Source organism: Neofelis nebulosa, chromosome 13 (genome assembly GCF_028018385.1).
Source record: "Neofelis nebulosa isolate mNeoNeb1 chromosome 13, mNeoNeb1.pri, whole genome shotgun sequence".
Taxonomy (NCBI): Eukaryota; Metazoa; Chordata; class Mammalia; order Carnivora; family Felidae; genus Neofelis; species Neofelis nebulosa.
In genome coordinates this window covers 62,558,649-62,576,800 of record NC_080794.1, presented here as the reverse complement: position 1 = coordinate 62,576,800, position 18,152 = coordinate 62,558,649, and the positions used below count along the sequence as shown (strand labels likewise).

The 18,152-nt window shown below is 37.0% G+C and overlaps 1 protein-coding gene and 1 long non-coding RNA gene across 4 annotated transcripts in view; one reads left to right on the top strand and one right to left on the bottom strand.

Moving 5' to 3' along the window:
• The window catches only part of HPSE2 (heparanase 2 (inactive)), a 688,711-nt gene that overhangs the window by 162,619 nt on the left and 507,940 nt on the right, over positions 1-18,152 (top strand). The gene's annotated exons all lie outside the window — the stretch shown is intronic.
• LOC131493199 (uncharacterized) lies at positions 34-5,526 on the bottom strand. The gene is made up of 2 exons (XR_009252511.1): positions 5,378-5,526; positions 34-310 (listed from the first exon to the last, which is right to left on the bottom strand). It is a non-coding gene; the product is annotated as an uncharacterized LOC131493199 (long non-coding RNA).

Sequence of the window (18,152 nt, the reverse complement as noted above, 5' to 3'; positions counted from 1 at the left end):
CCCCTGGCTAGTGTAAAAAAAGAAAACAATGACTCATGCTGCGGCACAGATTTTACTGGGAAATTCAAGCGCTCGTTTTCTCTTATTCCATTAAAACTTTTGCAGACAAACACATGTAAACAAGATCAGGAGATGGAAAGCGGTGAGGAGTCAGTCTTTCTGGGTCCTGGTGCTTCATAAGCTCTAGCTTTCAGTTGCAGGAATTTAGGGGAAACATCTGGGAAGAAAACAGGAAGCATAGTAGGATTTTCTTCTTTGGAGGGCCTAAGTCAGATGAATTGCCAAAGTGCTTCTTTGTTTCTGTAGTGACCTGGAGTTGTGTATACAGGGAAAGGGAGAGGGGTAGGAGTTAGTGTAGCATAAAGAGCATCAGCCAGAAAATTAGACCCCCAAATCCCAGCTTTAGTTCTACCACACACTGGCTGGTTGGCCTTGTGTAAAATGCTTAACCTCTCTGCTCCTGTTTTCTCTGCTGTAAAATAAGGGCTAGTCTGTGTAGTATCTAAAGACCCTGCTCTTATTTTGTCATCTATTTCTACGTTTTCTTTTGTGCTATGGGAGACCACCATGACCTATAGTGAACACAGCAATTAACCTAGGCTAGTCCTGGCCAAATCTGGCCTGCTATCTATTATTATTATAATTATAATAACTATAATGATTATTGTAAATTAACTAAAAAATTCCATACTCTATTTAAATTTCTTTAGTTTTTACATATGTTCTTTTTCTGTTCAAGATACCATCCAAGATACCATATTACTTTTAGTTGTCATGCCGTTTTTAGATTCCTCTTGGTTATGGCAGTTTCTCAGAGTTCCCTTTGTTTTTTATGACCTTGACAAGTTTTGAGGAGTGCTAATCAGGTACTTTATAGAATGTCTTTCTATTGGGAGTTGCCTGATGTTTTTCTCATCATTAGACCGGTGTTATAGGTTTTGGGAATAAAACCACAGAGGTAGAGGGCCATTCTCACTATATCATATCAACAGTATGTATTATTAACATGACCTATCACTGTTGATGTCAGCTTCGATCACCTGGCTGAGGTAGTGTTTGTCAGATTTCTCCACAATAAAGTTACTCTTTATTTCCCCCCTTTTCAAACTGTACTTTTGGAAGGAAGTCCTTAGGCACAGCCCATACTTAGATGATCCATCTTTTTGAGAATGGAGTATTCTTCTGCATGAGGGATTTGCCTCTTCTCTTCCATTTATTTATTTATTTATTTAGTCATTCAGTTATTCAGTCATTAATAACAGTATGGACTTAATATTTATTTTATTCTTTTGTTTCTAATCCAGTATTACTTTATCTGTTTCACTGCTCAAATTGTTCTTTCTAGCTTGACCATTGGGAGTTCTTTCAGTTGGCTCCTATATGCCTCTGAATACTCCATCACTGAATTTTGTTGTTGTTGTTTTTGAGCACTTCCTTTTCCTACCTGTTGTTGTAAATAAAGTTTTATTGGAACATGGCCACACTCATTCTTTAACATATTCCCTATGGCTACTTTTATACTACAAAGGCAGAATTAAATCACTGCTGCAAAGACCACATGACCTGCAAAGCCTAAAATATTTATTGACTAGAAAAAGGTTTGCTAACTCTTGATTTGGACCATTCTCTATGTTTTCCAGTAATGAATTATAGCTGAAACTTAATGGAATATAATTTCCAGGATTTTCAGATTTAACTTTATGTCATTTTTTTCATGATCTAGACCCTAGATTGTGACCTAGAATATGATCTTCATTCGGAAGTATAAATCACCAATTGTATCATCAACAAGCCTTTGCTAAATATTCAGAGATTTGGGTGGTTATGTTCCTTCAGCTATGACTGCTTCCTTGCCCAGGTACTTGACCAGCTGCAGAGTGCCTATTCTGGTAGCAGTTTTTCCATTGAAAGGGAAGATGTAAAGATCTGGTCTATTGTGTCTTTATTACTTTTACTAATTTGGAATTCATATAACCAAGGTCTGAGTTGTTTAAATGGCTGTGTATTGATAAAATCCTTATTGATAGCACTAGATCTTCCCATGGAAGTAGATAGGTGGAGACCTTGATGTGAAGAATGTCGACTAGAGTTTTGTATAAGGCCATCAAACTTACTTCATTGGTAAATTTACTCAAATTCGAACCAAAGGTTCCAGTAGTGAAATATGAGTGCATTAGCCCACTTCTCTTAAGTGTTCTCTAAGCCATATGCTCCGACCTATAGTGAGAGAAAATAAATCCTCCGTCTCCACAGTGGTTTAATATGTCTAAACATCTGGACTTAAACATAAATCTTATTTCAATATGGTTTTCACAGTCCAACATCATCATCTCACCAAATTAGTAAAGTTGTCAATAGAGGGTGATTAGAGAAATAGGGTGATTTATTTCAAATAATAAGAGTATTAAAGTCCCAATGAAGCAACATTAATGTTATAAATTCAAATTATAGTTCAACCTTGTAATAACACAGATAAGAGTAGAGTGGACAAGGATAATGCTCATATTCTTTCTCTGGTGTATTGAGACTGATATCCTATATAACACCATGCACACAGGGGACAGGATTTGACCTGTAGTATGGCCTGATTCATATTCTAGCATAGTGGTACTTCATAATATAATTTTATTATAAAAATAAAAATTAAAATAATGGACTGAGAAAGTTAAAGTTCTCTCAGGTACCTTAAGATTAGCACATAATATAAAGTCCTATTTCTTTCTTTGTTCACTGCCAATTTTTTCAAATGTGTTGTCTGTCTCATAGCCTCTACTTTTAGTCCATACTCTCATTAGTTGTCTGAAATCTATCCTTTTCTCTGATTTCTTGCCTGAACCAGAACTCTTGAAGATCACCATGACCTCCTAATTGCCAAATCCAGTTGTTTTTTTTCCAAGCCTTAGTTTCCTTGATCTGTGTGCAACATTTGATACTGTTTTGCACCTCTGAATGTGTGTATGTACACGTGTGTGTGTGTGTGTGTGTGTGTGTGTGTGTGTGTTTAAGTCTAGTTCTTAGTCTTTAGCTTTTGTCATTCTATGAAATTTTCCTTGGTGATTTTGTTTCCTACTTTGGTTCCACCTCAATGCAGAAGATGGTCAAATCTAAATCTGAAGCCTTTTCTCTCTCCACCAGACATTTTCCTGTGGTGTCTTGAAATCTCAAATTCAGTGTATTTTAACCTGTCATTTTTCTTTCTTAAATTTGGTTCCTATCTCCTAAATTTCTTATTTATACTAATAATACTACCATTGTTAGGGTTGTCTGGGCCTTATCTTAGAGTGACATTTAATACACCTTTTCTCTTGTTTTCCATAGCAGTGAGTTAACAAGTGTTCATGACTTTCTCCTTGCACTGCTTTTTTTTCCTGCTGTCTTTCTGTAAATATTTACCTATTACTGTCCACCATGTGCTAAAAATTGTTTTCATATTTCTCTTCCTGTCCCTTCTATCTTAGTTTACCACTCCACATTTACACTGTTACAATGACTATCTCTGCTTTATTCTTTCTCTGCTAATCTATCTATTATACCCCATGCCAGATGACATTTCTTAAAAAAAAAAAAGTGAATCCCATAATGTCATTCAATAAACTATAGTGGCTCCCCACTATAAAGAGGATAAGGCAAAACTCTTAAGATTAATGGTACAATCCTTCCATGATTTGGCCCAGGCTTGTCTTTGGAGTGTCAGTTCCCTCTTCTTTTCTATATAATCCTCTTTTTCCAAAGCAAGCTTCTTTTAACCCTCTAAAGTACCTTTTATTTGGGCTTTGCCTCTTGCAAATCATGGCAGTCAGAGTCTGCTTACCTGAAATGCCCTCCCCATTCCATTCCTCGGTGAAATGTGCACATCTTTCAAATCCTAGCTCACATTTCATTTCCAATGATATTATATCAGTACAGAGTGGCAGCATGAAAAGGCAGCATGATATATAGATGGAGAACCAAGAGATTTGAACACAGAGGATTTACCTCTGCTAGTCATCATCTGGGTGACTTTGAACAAGTCACTTTGTCTGCCCAACCTTCTTTTCCTTATGTATAAAAGATAGAGTATACTGTTCTGTTTACAAGGATGTTAAGAAGATTAAAGAAAGATATGCAGACTCTCCAGGCATAGATGTGGCACCTAATCATTGTCTACAAATGTTTGTTGCATCTCAGTCTCCAAACCAAATTGCTATACCATTGTTTGCACAAGTCATTTTTCCCTCTGTGTATTTACTGCCCACTATGGTGAGCTGTATCTTTGTAATCTATCTCTTCTCTCTCTGTCTCTCTCCCTCTCCCTCTCCCTCTGTCCACTACTTGCAGAGTACTTTGGGCATAGCATGGGAACAGTGAATATTGACTTGTATATTGTTTCCACTGATGGTACAGAATTTAACTGTAACTATGTCTCTCCTTTTCCCCCAACCTCAGTCATCCCCCCCCACTATCCCACATATCCTCCACACTGTCCCCACCCCCACCTCCCACATACACCTGTGATACTCAGATTCAAGCAATAATAGATCTAATTCTAGCCTCAGTTACTTCTATCTCAGTTAATTCTATCTTTGACCTGCCTTGCTGTTTGGGTAGAATGGAAGCAGGAAAGTTCAAGGACAAGTTCTTTCCTTGTTCTTTGATAATGATGAATTAATTTACAAGTTGGAATCCCTTTTGTATCCTCTGGTATCCAGGAGTTGTTGCTATAGCCTTATATTGATTGTAAAAGGAAAGAATGTACTTTTTGCATGAGTGGACCTCTTATTGTAGGATGGAACTCTGGGCACTGGGTTATCTTCAACTGGCCTTTCAAATAGTGAGTGCATGATTATCAAGCAGGAAGCGTTGAAATTAAAAGCACAAATCCTTATACGTAATCCTGAGAAGTGATGGGGAGTTGCTGGAAGGCTGAGTGATTTGGTTCAGTTGTGTATGGAAAAAATGATTTGAGTCTAGAATCCAGAACTATTTGGAGTTAAATGAAGGAGGATCTGTGTTTCCAAGGAACTGAGGCCAAGGTGTGATGATTATTTACAGGCGTGTTCATACCCTTCTTACAAGAAGCATTCATAGGATAGTACTGGCCAAAAGCACGTGAAGAGATCTGTGGTCTTTCCTCTCTTCTGCATCTAGAATTCTCCTCTAGGCTAAACAAAAACTAACCGAGCTTTCCACTGGGTAGATACTTGAAGGCTATCACAGGGGGAAGAAAAACACTCAAAAATTTCTCCTTTGATTTGGCAAAACAAAAGTTTTCAAAAAGTTCCTAAAAGAAGAGAAGAGAGATGGCAATGTGTTTGTCTGTACTCCCATAACACACATCACAGCTTTCTCTGTTCTATTTGCTTGTGATGAAATACATCAAACTAAATGTTGGCCTTACCTTAGATACAGGATAAAGACTTTGTAAAATTTCTGCACAGCTAAGCTCATGTGCAACATTGTACCTGGAAAGGAGACCTCAAAATGGAATGGTTTGGGCATAGCTAGTGGAAACGTTTTTCCTGTTGTATTAGAAATAAACCAGTGCTCCTGATGGAAGGAAAAGAAAGGTACTGTGCTGTGGAACGTGCCCTCTGTGAGATGAGGCTCTGACCACTAATGACACTTGTGCTTTTCATTATGACAGAGGTGTTAACCACATCGTGCTGGCTGTGCTCCAGCCCAAGCCATTGCAGCCTCCTGCTTCTGCAGCCTTCTTCGTCTTCGCCTCAGTTGGCTGTAGAATTCTTTGCTTCCTGTCCTAAACTTTTGTGAGGTGTCATGGCTGTTAAACAGCTGCCATGTTGCAGGCCAGATGTCGCTGCACTTTAGTGTGCATGAAATGTTCCTCCTATAAAATATTAGATAGTTTAAAAATCTGTTTTGAAGGTTTGTAAAACACTTAGGATTCCTTCAGATAAGAAGGCTATTTGTATATTCTTAAATTGTGTGTGAAAAATGTGCCAAAGTATAAAATACAAAGGTTAGAAGTACTATACTTCCTCAGTCTTCTGATTGTTAAGTTGCTGGCTATTTTGAGGGGAACTAGTAGATATGATCCAATTAGATTTTCAAAAATCTATAACAAGATTTCTAATCAAAAGCCTTGAAATGTAGTTGTTGCACTGATTTAGGAGTGGGAAGAGTCTGTTTTTTTGTTTTTTTGTTTTTTTTTTTTAATTTATTTTTGGGACAGAGAGAGACAGAGCATGAACGGGGGAGGGGCATAGAGAGGGAGACACAGAATCGGAAACAGGCTCCAGGCTCGGAGCCATCGGCCCTGAGCCCGACGCGGGGCTCGAACTCACGGACCGCGAGATCGTGACCTGGCCGAAGTCGGACGCTTAACCGACTGCGCCACCCAGGCGCCCCGGGAAGAGTCTGTTTTGAGTGAAGTGGGGACTTTATTTAAGAACAAGGAACAAAAAGAAGGAATAATGCATACTTAGGTTATTTTAAAAATTGTTTTATTGAGGTATAATTTACGTAGAATAAAGTACAGAGATCTTACAATAACAGTTTTATCAGTTTTCACAAATGCATACCCTTGTGTAACCCCATCTCTGTCAGTACCCAGTATATTTCCATCACCCCCAGAAAGCTTCCTTATGCCCCTCCAGGCTGTCCTTATCCTGCCGCACCCTCAAATAACCAGTGGTCTTATTTCTATCACTGCAGATTGAATCTGACTATTCTTGGATTTCATAGCAGTAGAATTATGCAGCATGTACATTTTTGTGTCTGGCTTCTTTCACTTAGCGCAGCGTTTTTGAGATTTACTCGTGTTGTTTTTTATATCAGTAATTTGCCCTCTTTTTTGTTGCTGAGTACTATTCCATTATGTGAATATACCACAGCTTCTTTATCTATTATCCTGTTGATGGACATCTGGGTTGTTGCCAGTCTTTGGTTGTTATGAATAAAGTTAATATGAACGTTTGTGTGCAAGGCTTTTTTTAGACATACATTTTCCTTTTTCTCATATAAATATATAGGAGTGGAATTCCTGAGTCATAGGGTAGATAGATATATGTTTAATATTTTAACAAACTGCCACACTATTTTTCAAAGTGGTTCTATCTACCACCTTACACTCCCACCAATAATATATGAGAAATTGTCTCACATCCTCTCCAACTTTAATTCTTTTTCATTTTACCAATTCTAGTGGGTATGGAGAAACATCTAATTTTTCTCAACTTATTTTCAAATAATTTTGGATTTATAGAAGTTTTGAAATGTATGAAAGTTTGGATTTGAAGGTTCTTAGAAACCCTTCACCTAATTTCCTTAAATGTTAACATCTTATATACCCTGGTACATTGATCAAAATAAGAGATTGTCAATGTTACAATACTATTAACTAATTCACAGTTTTTATAATTCACAGTTTTTACTTGGATTTCCTTAGTTTTCCACTAATGTCCCCCCCCCCCTTTTTTTTGGTTCCAGGATCCAGTCTGGGATACAGTATTGCAATTAATATTATTATGGTTTTAATATGTACTTTCCTGGTGACCAGTGATAAGCATTTGTCATTGACCATTTGTAGGTTTTATTCTGTGCAGTGTCTGTCAAAGTGTTCTGCCTGGTTTTTCTTTGGTAGAGGGATTATTTGACTTTTTATCACTGATGTTTTTAGGAACTCCTTATTTGTTCTGGATATGGGTCCATTGTTCAATACATGTGTTGCAAATATTTTTTTTCAGTCTGTGGCTTGTCTGTTTTCTTTGTGGTGTCTTTTGATTAGTAGAAATGAATATTTATCTTAAAGGGAAGTATTAATATTAGAGTTTCCATGGATCCAAAAGAGGACTCAGATTTAATAATTTTAAAATTAATCTGAAAAGAACATAATTTTATTTTATTTTTTAATTTATTTCTGTTTAATGTTTATTTTTGAGAGAGAGAGAGAGAGAGAGAGAGAGAGAGAGAACAAGCAGGGGAGGGGCAGAGAGAGAGAGAGGGAGACACAGAATGTGAAGCAGGCTCCAGGCTCTGAGCTGTCAGTACGGAGCCTGATGTGGGGCTCGAACTCAAAAACTGCGAGATCATGACCTGAGCTGAAGTTGGATGCCCAACCAACTGAGCCAACCAGGTGCCCCAGAACATAATAATTTTAAAATTAATCTGAAAAGAAGAACATATAATGACTCTTCAAAGAGATAGGTTGAATTAAGTTTGTCCAGATATTGAAATATAAACCAGAAGGGGGATATATCAGAAATGAGCCTAACAATAATAATAGCAATAGTAATTGCTAATACTTGCTGGGTGCCAACTATGTAGTGGACTCTTTGTCTACTGCTTCGTAGGTGTTACCTTATTTTATTTTCAAAACAATCTTACGAGGTAGGATTATTAATCTCCACATTTAACTGTGAGGAACCCAACGTTAAAGAAGTTAAAAATTTGTTCAAATTATGGCTAGAAACAGTGAATTCAGAGTTTTAATCCAAGTAGTCTGACCCCAGAGCTTGCAGGCTTAATTTCTGCAGCATTCTGACAGAAACAAAGAAAATCAGTAAATATCAGTATATGTGGCCATAAGCATAGAAATTAAGAGCTATGGAATACTGTTTCATGATGGGGTTGCTGTGGCAAAAGGTGCATATTGATAACTTTCTGGAAAACACTATTTTATCCTTGGGCAAAACAGGTGCCCAGAGTACCATGTGTAATTGTTTTGTTCACCAAACTTCGAAGTGATAGAATTAGAAAGGTCAACTAAAATAACAGAAGAGAGGGAGAGGTGGTGGTGATCAATATATTCAGGAATAAATATACAGGGTGTATCTTTGAAAAGTGAAGAAATCTTTCCCAGAATCCCCCCATTAGACTTCCATTTTTATTTCAATGGCTATTCCCAAACCAATCACTGGTGAAGAAATTGGAATTACTATGATTAAGTAGTCAAGATCTACTTACCTAACGTTGGGAAGGAATCAGCTTCCCCTGATACATAGCTGTCAGGTCCCGAACAAAACTGAGACCCTTTTTATAAAGGAAGAACTGACATATGAAGCTGAGAGGGAGCATAACCAAAATGTCTAAGTACCCAGAGTATAGACAAAATGAGAATGGTTCTTAGTCACTGTATCCCAGGACTGTAGCATAAGGGGGCCATCATTAAAACTTCTTCCATTGATGGAAGCATGAATATAATAATAGGAAGAACTCTTTTATATAACTTATGGGACTTATTAACTGAAGAGGTAGTGAAGAATAAAAATAGAAATATATTCAGAAGAAAGGTTGCAAGGTTTAATGAATCGCAGTTATATGAGTTTTTTAAGGGAGCTAGCCTGTGACAGAGAGGGGACAGGGTCATTCCAAAGCTTTGATGTCCAAGAGGACAACTATGTTCAATTTTAACAAATCCCACTGTAAAATTATAGGACATTCTATATGTCTGAACAACTTGTCTTTTCCAGAATATGACTATTGTATTTTTATGTGATTGTATATGCAGCCCTCTCTGGCTCTCCTCATCCTTTAAGACTCAGCTCAAAAGGTGGGTCTTTTGTGAAGCCTTACCCAGCATTTCCAGGCAGTTAGTCTCTGCTTTGTGTTCCTTGCAATTTCTTCTATTTTAGCACAAATTTCAGAGTTAAGCAGTCTTATAGCCTAAATTTTTACTGCTGAATAACTGGATGGCAAATCTTGAGGCAAATCTTGAGGTCAGAGAGATCAAAGAGAGCACAAGAATGTCTAATCCTCCTGTATACCCAGAACTAGAAAACTGGATATTGGTTAACTATAGCAATTCCTAATTCAACTATTATCCCTGTTGTAAACTAAGGCTCCGAGAAGTTAAATAATTTGTCCAAAGTCAAACAGCTCTAAAGAAGGATAACCAGGATTTTAACCAAGATAGTATGAAGATTTTTTGACTCCTACATCACATTTTAATTTACTCCACACTTGGCTATCACCATTGAGAATACCTGTAAGGAAGAGGGATGTTATTCCTTCCCTTTAGCACTTTGGCTCTCCTTTACACACATTGTTCTACTCTTCCTTGTGAGTCCTTTCTTGTATAATAAGTTTTTCAACTGCAGGGCTTTTCTTATTCTTCATTATGTCCTCCACAGATCTAGCACAGTATTTTTCCATATTAGGTACTCAATGAAAATGAATTAATTGAATTATATCTTACTTTGCTTCAGTGATTCAACACAGAGCTGGGCTGCGGCTTGGAAATAAAACCATCATTGCCTCAGCTTCCCCTTAGATCTCCTCAGTAAATGATTGGCAGCAACATAATCTCATGCCTGTGTTCTGGAATACATTAACATTTTATATTTTAAAATGTCTTATTTTGGCCCTTTTAGAGAGTTATTACTGAAGAAGTTGTATTTAAAAAAAAAGAAACCAGTTACTATGAAAAAACAACTATTTAAATTATAGAATAGTTCTAAGGAAGGTGGAAAGCTAAAGGGGAAAGGGACTATTCTAGTTCTCTAAAGCACAAGGGAACACTAAACAATTTTATGTAGTAAAATATATTTTTGCCATTTTTCACATTTATTTTTAAAAAGTAACCTTCCTTTACGTATGAGTCTATCCTGTATTTAGGAATATGCACTAATATATTATCTCTGTCTTTAAGAAAGTTAAAATCTGGTTGGGGAGGCAAGATAAAGTTAAACGAAGCAATTGATAAAAGATGCAGTTGGTTTCTTTATACATGAGTGGAAAGAAGTCAGTGCTGTATGTCCTTAGAGAAATATTTGTAGAACCGATGAAATTAGAGGTTGAAACCTGAATGGTCAGGGAGAGTTTTGGAGAGAGTGGAGTTGTCTGGGTGCAGCTTTAGTTCTGAAGCAGTTCATGCCTGCTTCAGAACTGCTCTCAAGCAGTTTTATGTGGCTAGAGAAAAATATGCCACCTTCCTAACCAGGCTCACTTTAATTTCGTGATTTCAGTCACTTGAAATAGGCCTTAGTCGTGGTCAGCAGTCTTACTGTTTTTCTTGTCTATTTATTCTCCTTTTCTCCCCACTTTCTCTTCTCTCAAAATGTACAATACTTCTGTCTCCCTCTTTTATCCTTTACTTTCACTGGCATAAAAACATGGATCCTTGTAAACCTAAGTCAGAGCCTGCAACTCCTCTGCTCAAAACTTGCCACTGGCTTCCTGTTTCTCAGAGCCACAGTTCTTATAGTGGCCTAGAAGGCCCTGTGGTCTGCCATCTGCCACCCAGCCCACCGTGGCTACTGCTTGCTCCCTCTCTCACCTTTGTCTTACCCTCCCATTTGTCACCCTCACTGACCTCCTTGCTCTTCCTCGAAAATGTAGAGTATGCTTTTATGTAAAGGTTTTTGCATTAGCTATTTTTCTGCTTATAAATTTCTTCCCTCAGATGACTGTGTGACTTGTCTCTCACTTCCTTCCAGTCTTTGTTCAAATGTCAGGGAGACATCTCCTGGCTATTTACGTAGAACACCAGTCCTCACTCTGACCTCAACACTCTCTAGCTCCCTTCTTCTGCCTTATTTCTCTCTATATTTTATATTTTTTTGTTTATCCCTTTAGTGTCTGCCATTTCCCATTTGAATATAAGGGACTGTGTTTTGCTCTGTGTTGTATTCTCAGAGCCTACGTGTTGTAGATGCTAAATTTTGAGTGAATGGGTGAATGAAATAGACATTTGAAAAATGGATATACATTTGATAGATAAAGGCTAGGAAAGTCATTCCGTGTTAGCAAATGGTATGAGAAAAAAGTAGAGGAGGGAATATGGATGATCAATTGTAGAGATAGTATGACTGGGGCATTGGATTTGAGTTGAGAAACGGTAGGAAAGAATTTAGAAAGTTATGTTGGGGTATATTGTGAAAAGTTCTGAAGAACAAGCTAAGGTGTTTTATATGTATGTGTAGATAATGTGAAGTGATTGCATGTTTTAGAAGAATAGAGTATCTTTCCTATCACCAGAACAGAATCTTTTAAGCATATCCATGGAAGCTTATAATCTCTTCAGTGTCCCTGTTGCTAGGGCCCCAGAACCTTGCTTTATTTTAGAATATAGATGAACAGATTTTAATTAAATTTTGAGCTGAAAGACACATTTGACATGTTTTCTAAACTACCATGTTCCTATAAGTGCTTTTATGACAAGAACCATTGTTTAACATATTATCTGGTACCCAGTAGGAGCCAGTAAATATTGGTTGTAGGAATACTATTTGTTGAGTGGAAACAAGTCTCAAAGAGTTTGAGTGACTTACCTCAAGGTTACCCAACAGAGTGGTTCCCAACTCAAGTTTTTTGGCAACTGTTCTTCATGGTTTCTTTACAGCAAGTAATTCAAGTAGTTAGCCACATAATCCAGACTCTAGACTTAGAGTTTTTTGCCCTTAAATAATTAACTATTAAAATATAACAGTATTGGTTGAATTAAAGGTAAAAAAAGTGAAAGATATTTTGGATTAAAATGGAATGGAATAGAATTGTAACTACAAGTTACCTATTCCTAATTTATTTTTTATTAGGATTATAATATTACCTGGAATGCATAGTGAATTTCCTTTACCATGATTTTGTCTTGGCCTTTGACTGATTGGTTATTGGCAACTCTGACATTGGCCACAGCTGTTTTTAGATGCTTAAACACTCTTTCTCCCTGATTCTTGACTTTCTTTTATTCCTTCTTTTTGGGAATTAATAAGATTTATTTCCTTTGCTTTTAAATATCAGGTGTTCAATGACTACCCTAAAAACCGAGCCAGGAATTTATTTGCCTGTATGTGTGTGTTAAAAGTGCTGGGAATCTATTGAGTTCACTGAGAAAACTTTCTCCATAGGGCATCCCAGCTGCCCCACCCAGGTCTCAGCTCTTTCATCTGTTTTTATTGTTGTTTTCTGGTTAACTTAAATATCTTGTAACTTGGCAACTTTACATCCATCTCTCCTCACTGCCCCAGGTTCTTTACAAGAGAGCATTTTTGTGGGCGCATTCCATATCAGTTGAAAGAGAGCTTTAGATGACATTATTCAGATCAATGGGAATTTTCTTTTCTTTTTTTTTTTTTATGACAGGTGACCTTTTATCTCGTTACCTGAATTGCTAATGGGGGCCGCACCTTTTTCTTGAAAAATATTTTGAAATGTATATTGATCAAGATGAAACAAAACCTAATTTTTGAGGGGAAAAACAGAAGAGGCATTTTCTTGCATTTATAATTTAGAAGCAGTGATTTCAGATAAGTACAAAATTAATGAGGCCAGTGAGGAAGATGTTATTTAATCTAGGATTCATGTATTAGTTAAGGAGACATTAGGGAAAATAGAAAAGAATGTGTGAATGCAAGGATAGGATTGGCTTTTTAAAAAGAGCAGTAAGGAAGAAACAATAATAGTGGTAGACACACGATATTCAAGAAGACAAACTGGTTTTAGATATATTAGTTGGGAGGGGAGAAGGATATAGGGGTAGAAATAGCCACTATGCAGGTGACAATAGTGGACAAGAAATTAAAAGAGATGTCAGGGGTGCTTGGGTGGCTCAGTCGGTTAAGTGTCCAACTTCAGCTCAGGTCATGATCTTGCAGTTTGTGAGTTCGAGCCCCATGATCTTGCAGTCTTCTTCTCTCTCTGCCTCTTCCCCACTTGCACTCTCTCTGTCTCTTAAAATTTTTTTTAATGTTTATTTATTTTTGAGAGGGAGAGAGACAGAGCATGAGCAGGGGAGGGACAGAGAGAGAGGGAGATAGAGAATCTGGAGCAGGCTCCAGGCTCCAAGCTGTCAGCACAAAGCCCGACGCAGGGATCGAACTCACTAACCACGAGATCATGACCTGAGCTGAAGTAGGAAGCTCAACTGACTGAGCCACCCAGGCACCCTCAAAATAAATAAACGTTAAAAAAAATTTTTTTTAAAGATGTCAGTATTGGAAATGGACTTTTAAACTTTCCGTAGTCGAGAGTTCTTTTACCTAAAGACTGTTTGTATCTCCTCATGGAACCAGAGGAATGAACATTTCTTGAACCCATCAGTAAATTGAATACTATGCTATCCTTTCATATATGTTATTTCAATGACTCTCACACTAACCCTGTGAGGGTATAAGCCTCATTTTCTGGATGAGAATGTTAAGGGACTTGGTAGCATGTGGTAAAGCCAGAGTTAAACTCAGTATTTTGTTTCCCAAGTTCATGTTCTTCCCATTTACATCACACTGATTCAGACATCTAGGAAGAGGAACACTGGATAGGAACTTTGGGAATAGGGATTAAGAAATACACAAGGAGGGGCGCCTGGGTGGCGCAGTCGGTTAAGCGTCCGACTTCAGCCAGGTCACGATCTCGCGGTCCGTGAGTTCGAGCCCCGCGTCAGGCTCTGGGCTGATGGCTCGGAGCCTGGAGCCTGTTTCCGATTCTGTGTCTCCCTCTCTCTCTGCCCCTCCCCCGTTCATGCTCTGTCTCTCTCTGTCCCAAAAATAAATAAAAAAAAAAAAAAACAACGTTGAAAAAAAAAAAAAGAAATACACAAAGGTAGTAATTTGGGGATGAGAGGGCAGATGGTGAGCATGAAAGAGTTAAATTGTTGAGGAAAACAGGGAGTAGCTTAGGCAGTGTGAGAATCTGATTATTTGACAAGTAATATGTTATGCAAAACCAGGTTGTATAAATGTGGATTTGATTGCACACAAGATCTTTCAATTGTCCGATGGTTGGACAATTTCTCAATATTTCATATACTTAGTACATTGGAAAGTTGCCACCTAAAATAAACATAATACTATCTTGGCTAATGATTTCATGAGAGATAGCTACTGAAATTGTCAGAATTTGGAGAGGTTCTAATTATAATATCCTACCCCAAATTCGTAGTCAAACCATAGCAGAGATTAAACCATAGGGGAAAAACATTTTGACTTGTCAGCCAAAATATATAGTTACTAGACAGAAATATTGTCTTCACTGTTTATTTAATACTAGACATTGGGCTGTACAATAATGTTGGGTTCAGCTGTATGGAATTTCCAATATCCATCATTTTAACAGAGGAATAAAAAATAATAACAATGATCTACTGACATTACTAAATCTTTATGATGTGTTGACTGCTTACCATTGATTATCTCATTTAATTTTTCAAGCAAGCTATGTGATACTATTTCCTCTTTTTAGAGGTGAGGCTAAGAAGTGTTGAGTTGTCCATAGGCATATAGGTCAGAATATAACAGATATTTGAACCAAGATCTCTGACTGTAAATGCCCAACCTTTCAGTAGGCTGAGTTGGTTTCGTATGGAGAACTATCAAAATGAAGACACTTGTAGTAATAATTACCTGTCTGTGGTATTCACCTGATATGGAATGTGTTACATTTTAATTAAGCCATGCAAAAATGAGTATCTTGCCTCTTTCTTCAAGTTTAGAATAACTTTCTTTATTCCGAGGGCAATCCAGTGTGGCTTTCCCTTTTTTTCTTTGCCTTGTAAATTCCTTCTGTAGACATTTCTCCTTTTGTTGCTTCAGTATTCTTTTGGAAAATAGAGATGATGTTTGAAAAGTGTATCAATAAAAAAGGATTTCTTTCTTTATATTTGTTTCTCTTTTTAATAAACTACTGTAGTAGTTATGTTCTACTAGCTGAGAAGGATGTAACATCTTCCTGACCCTGGGTAATGTGACTGCAAATTTCTTTGGCTTTCAGCCTCACAATGATGCTGTCTTCTATGCTTTCTTTCCTTTCCTTTCCTTTCCTTTCCTTTCCTTTCCTTTCCTTTCCTTTCCTTTCCTTTCCTTTCCTTTCCTTTTTTCTTTTCTTTTTTCTTTTCTTTTTAACTGATCATATCATGAATCCACAAATTTAGCTGCTTTTCCATTTTTTCCATAGCTTTGCCACATACAATAGATATTATTTTAGCTCTATTTGGAGTGGGTCCCTTTTCTGGAGGTACTCTGTTATTGATTCACTATCACTGAACTCAAGGCCAGCAGCACCAGAACTCATGCCTGAAGGAAGCTCATCTACTACACCTATTTCCTCTGAAAGGCACATCACAGAGTTCTTGCACTTCGGAACAATAAAGAGCACTTAAGCACTATGCTTGGGAGCCATCTTAAATGGTAAAATCATCAATAAAAGGCACAATAATGTGAAAATGTAGCATCAAATAGGCTAGGAAAAGTATACTTGCTTACAGTTTAAAAGCTGAAACAAGAAGACATCATCTTGTCTGGCTTCCATTGGGAACATGGGAGTCGGACATCCATTTTTTTGTGGTTTTGCACTTGTTTGCCAATGACCACAAGAGCAACATGAGTATCGACTTTAGGGATACAAATACATTTTTTAGCAAGTGGACAAATTTGTACATACAGAATTGGCAAAAATAAGAGTCAGTTGTAATTGGATTTATTAAAAGTCACAGACATCTCTACATTCAATTTTTAGGACTTTTAAAATGTTTGAATGAATTAAGAAGAGCAGGTAACATCATAAAAGTTACCACATACTCTATTACTGTCTATTTCTCAGAGTAGACTTATAAAGGAAGACTTTGAATTTATTATCAGGTTACTATTAGAAGCCAAAGTAAATAAAATGATTATTTTCAAATCACAGAACAAGTCAGTGGTTAAAGTGCAACTTTGGTAAAATAGCACCGGATGCCAGGTTATTTTTGCCACTTTTGTTGGTACCACCCTACACCTCTTTTTTGTTTGTCTTTTGAGGGCCTGCTGATGGAAGATGACTTCTTTGAGACTGTATAGTGTCTCCTTTATCTTTTACACCTGCTCAGAGGTACATGTTTATTTAACAAATACTTACCGAATGCTTTATCTAGCAGTATTTTCAATTTTTAACATTCATGTAATAGGTATGATGTAGTGCTTACAACCTGAGGCTTTTAAGCCTGGTTCAAAGGGTGGCTCTACCTTTTACTAGCTGTGTAGATTGGAGCAGGATATTTATTGTCCCTAAATCTATTTCTCTTTTTTTAAATTTTTTTTAATGTTTATTTATTTTTGAAGGAGAGACAGAGTGTGGGGGCGGGGGGGGGGTGGCAGAGAGGGAGGGAGACACAGAATCCTAAGCAGGCTCCAGGCTCTGAGCTGTCAGCACAGAGCCCGACGTGGGGCCTGAACCCATGAACCGGAAGATCATGGCCTGAGCCAAAGTCGGTCGCTCAACCGACTGAGCCACCCAGGCGCCCCGTGTTTCTCTTTTTATAAAATTGGTGAAATAATAATATATTATTTCATATATGCTGTAAATATTTGAAATATATATTCACAAATATGAAAATTTAAGAAACCTGCATTTCACATCTATTATAAATAATTAATACATCATTTATATAGATAAAATAATTATTGTGTTGTGAGAATTAAATGAGATAATTTGTATAAAATCATAGCACAACAGCATGAGGAATATGGTCAGTGATACTGTAATAGTGATGTATGGGGACAGATGGTAGCTTCACTTGTGAAAATAACATAATGTATAAACTTGTTGAATTACTTACATTGTACACCTGAAACTACTGTAACATTGTGTGTCAACTGTACTCAAAAAAATTTTTTAAATACCTACCACAATGCTAGGTACATATAAGCATTTTATGAAACATGCATTATTACAAAGAGCCTATTTTAAATGAGAACACAACAGTTCTCTAAGGCATAAGGTATTTATCTCACCTCTGCTATTTATTTTATGTTTTATAATGAAGTCTCAGAGAGGTTAAGTGACTTCCTTACAGACTCTACCACCTTTAAGTTGGGTTAGCTTTCCCTCCTGTGAATTTACAATAAATCTTCTTCTTACACTGTTAATGTATTAATTATAAGATAATGTAATATGTCATTCAGAATGACATATGGGCAGAGATCATGTTTGTTAGCTTAATTTCATAGAAGACTTCTGGTTACCCAGCTCACTGCCTGGCACAATAGTAAGTCTCCAGTGTATGATTATTGAGTGAATAGATTAATTACCAAGGTCACAATTTTTATGTAGTAAATCAGCCCTCCTGTTTCCTATTTCCATTCTTATTTACAAATATTATTGGCGTTATAACCATGCTTCTTAGGCACTACACTAGACTGAAAGAGTGAAGACTGTAGAGATACATAAAACACACTTTCTGTTCCGGGAATGTGTGTCTATTACAGGTAAGAGATGGATAGTATAGTAGCTTCTTTTGGCTCCAA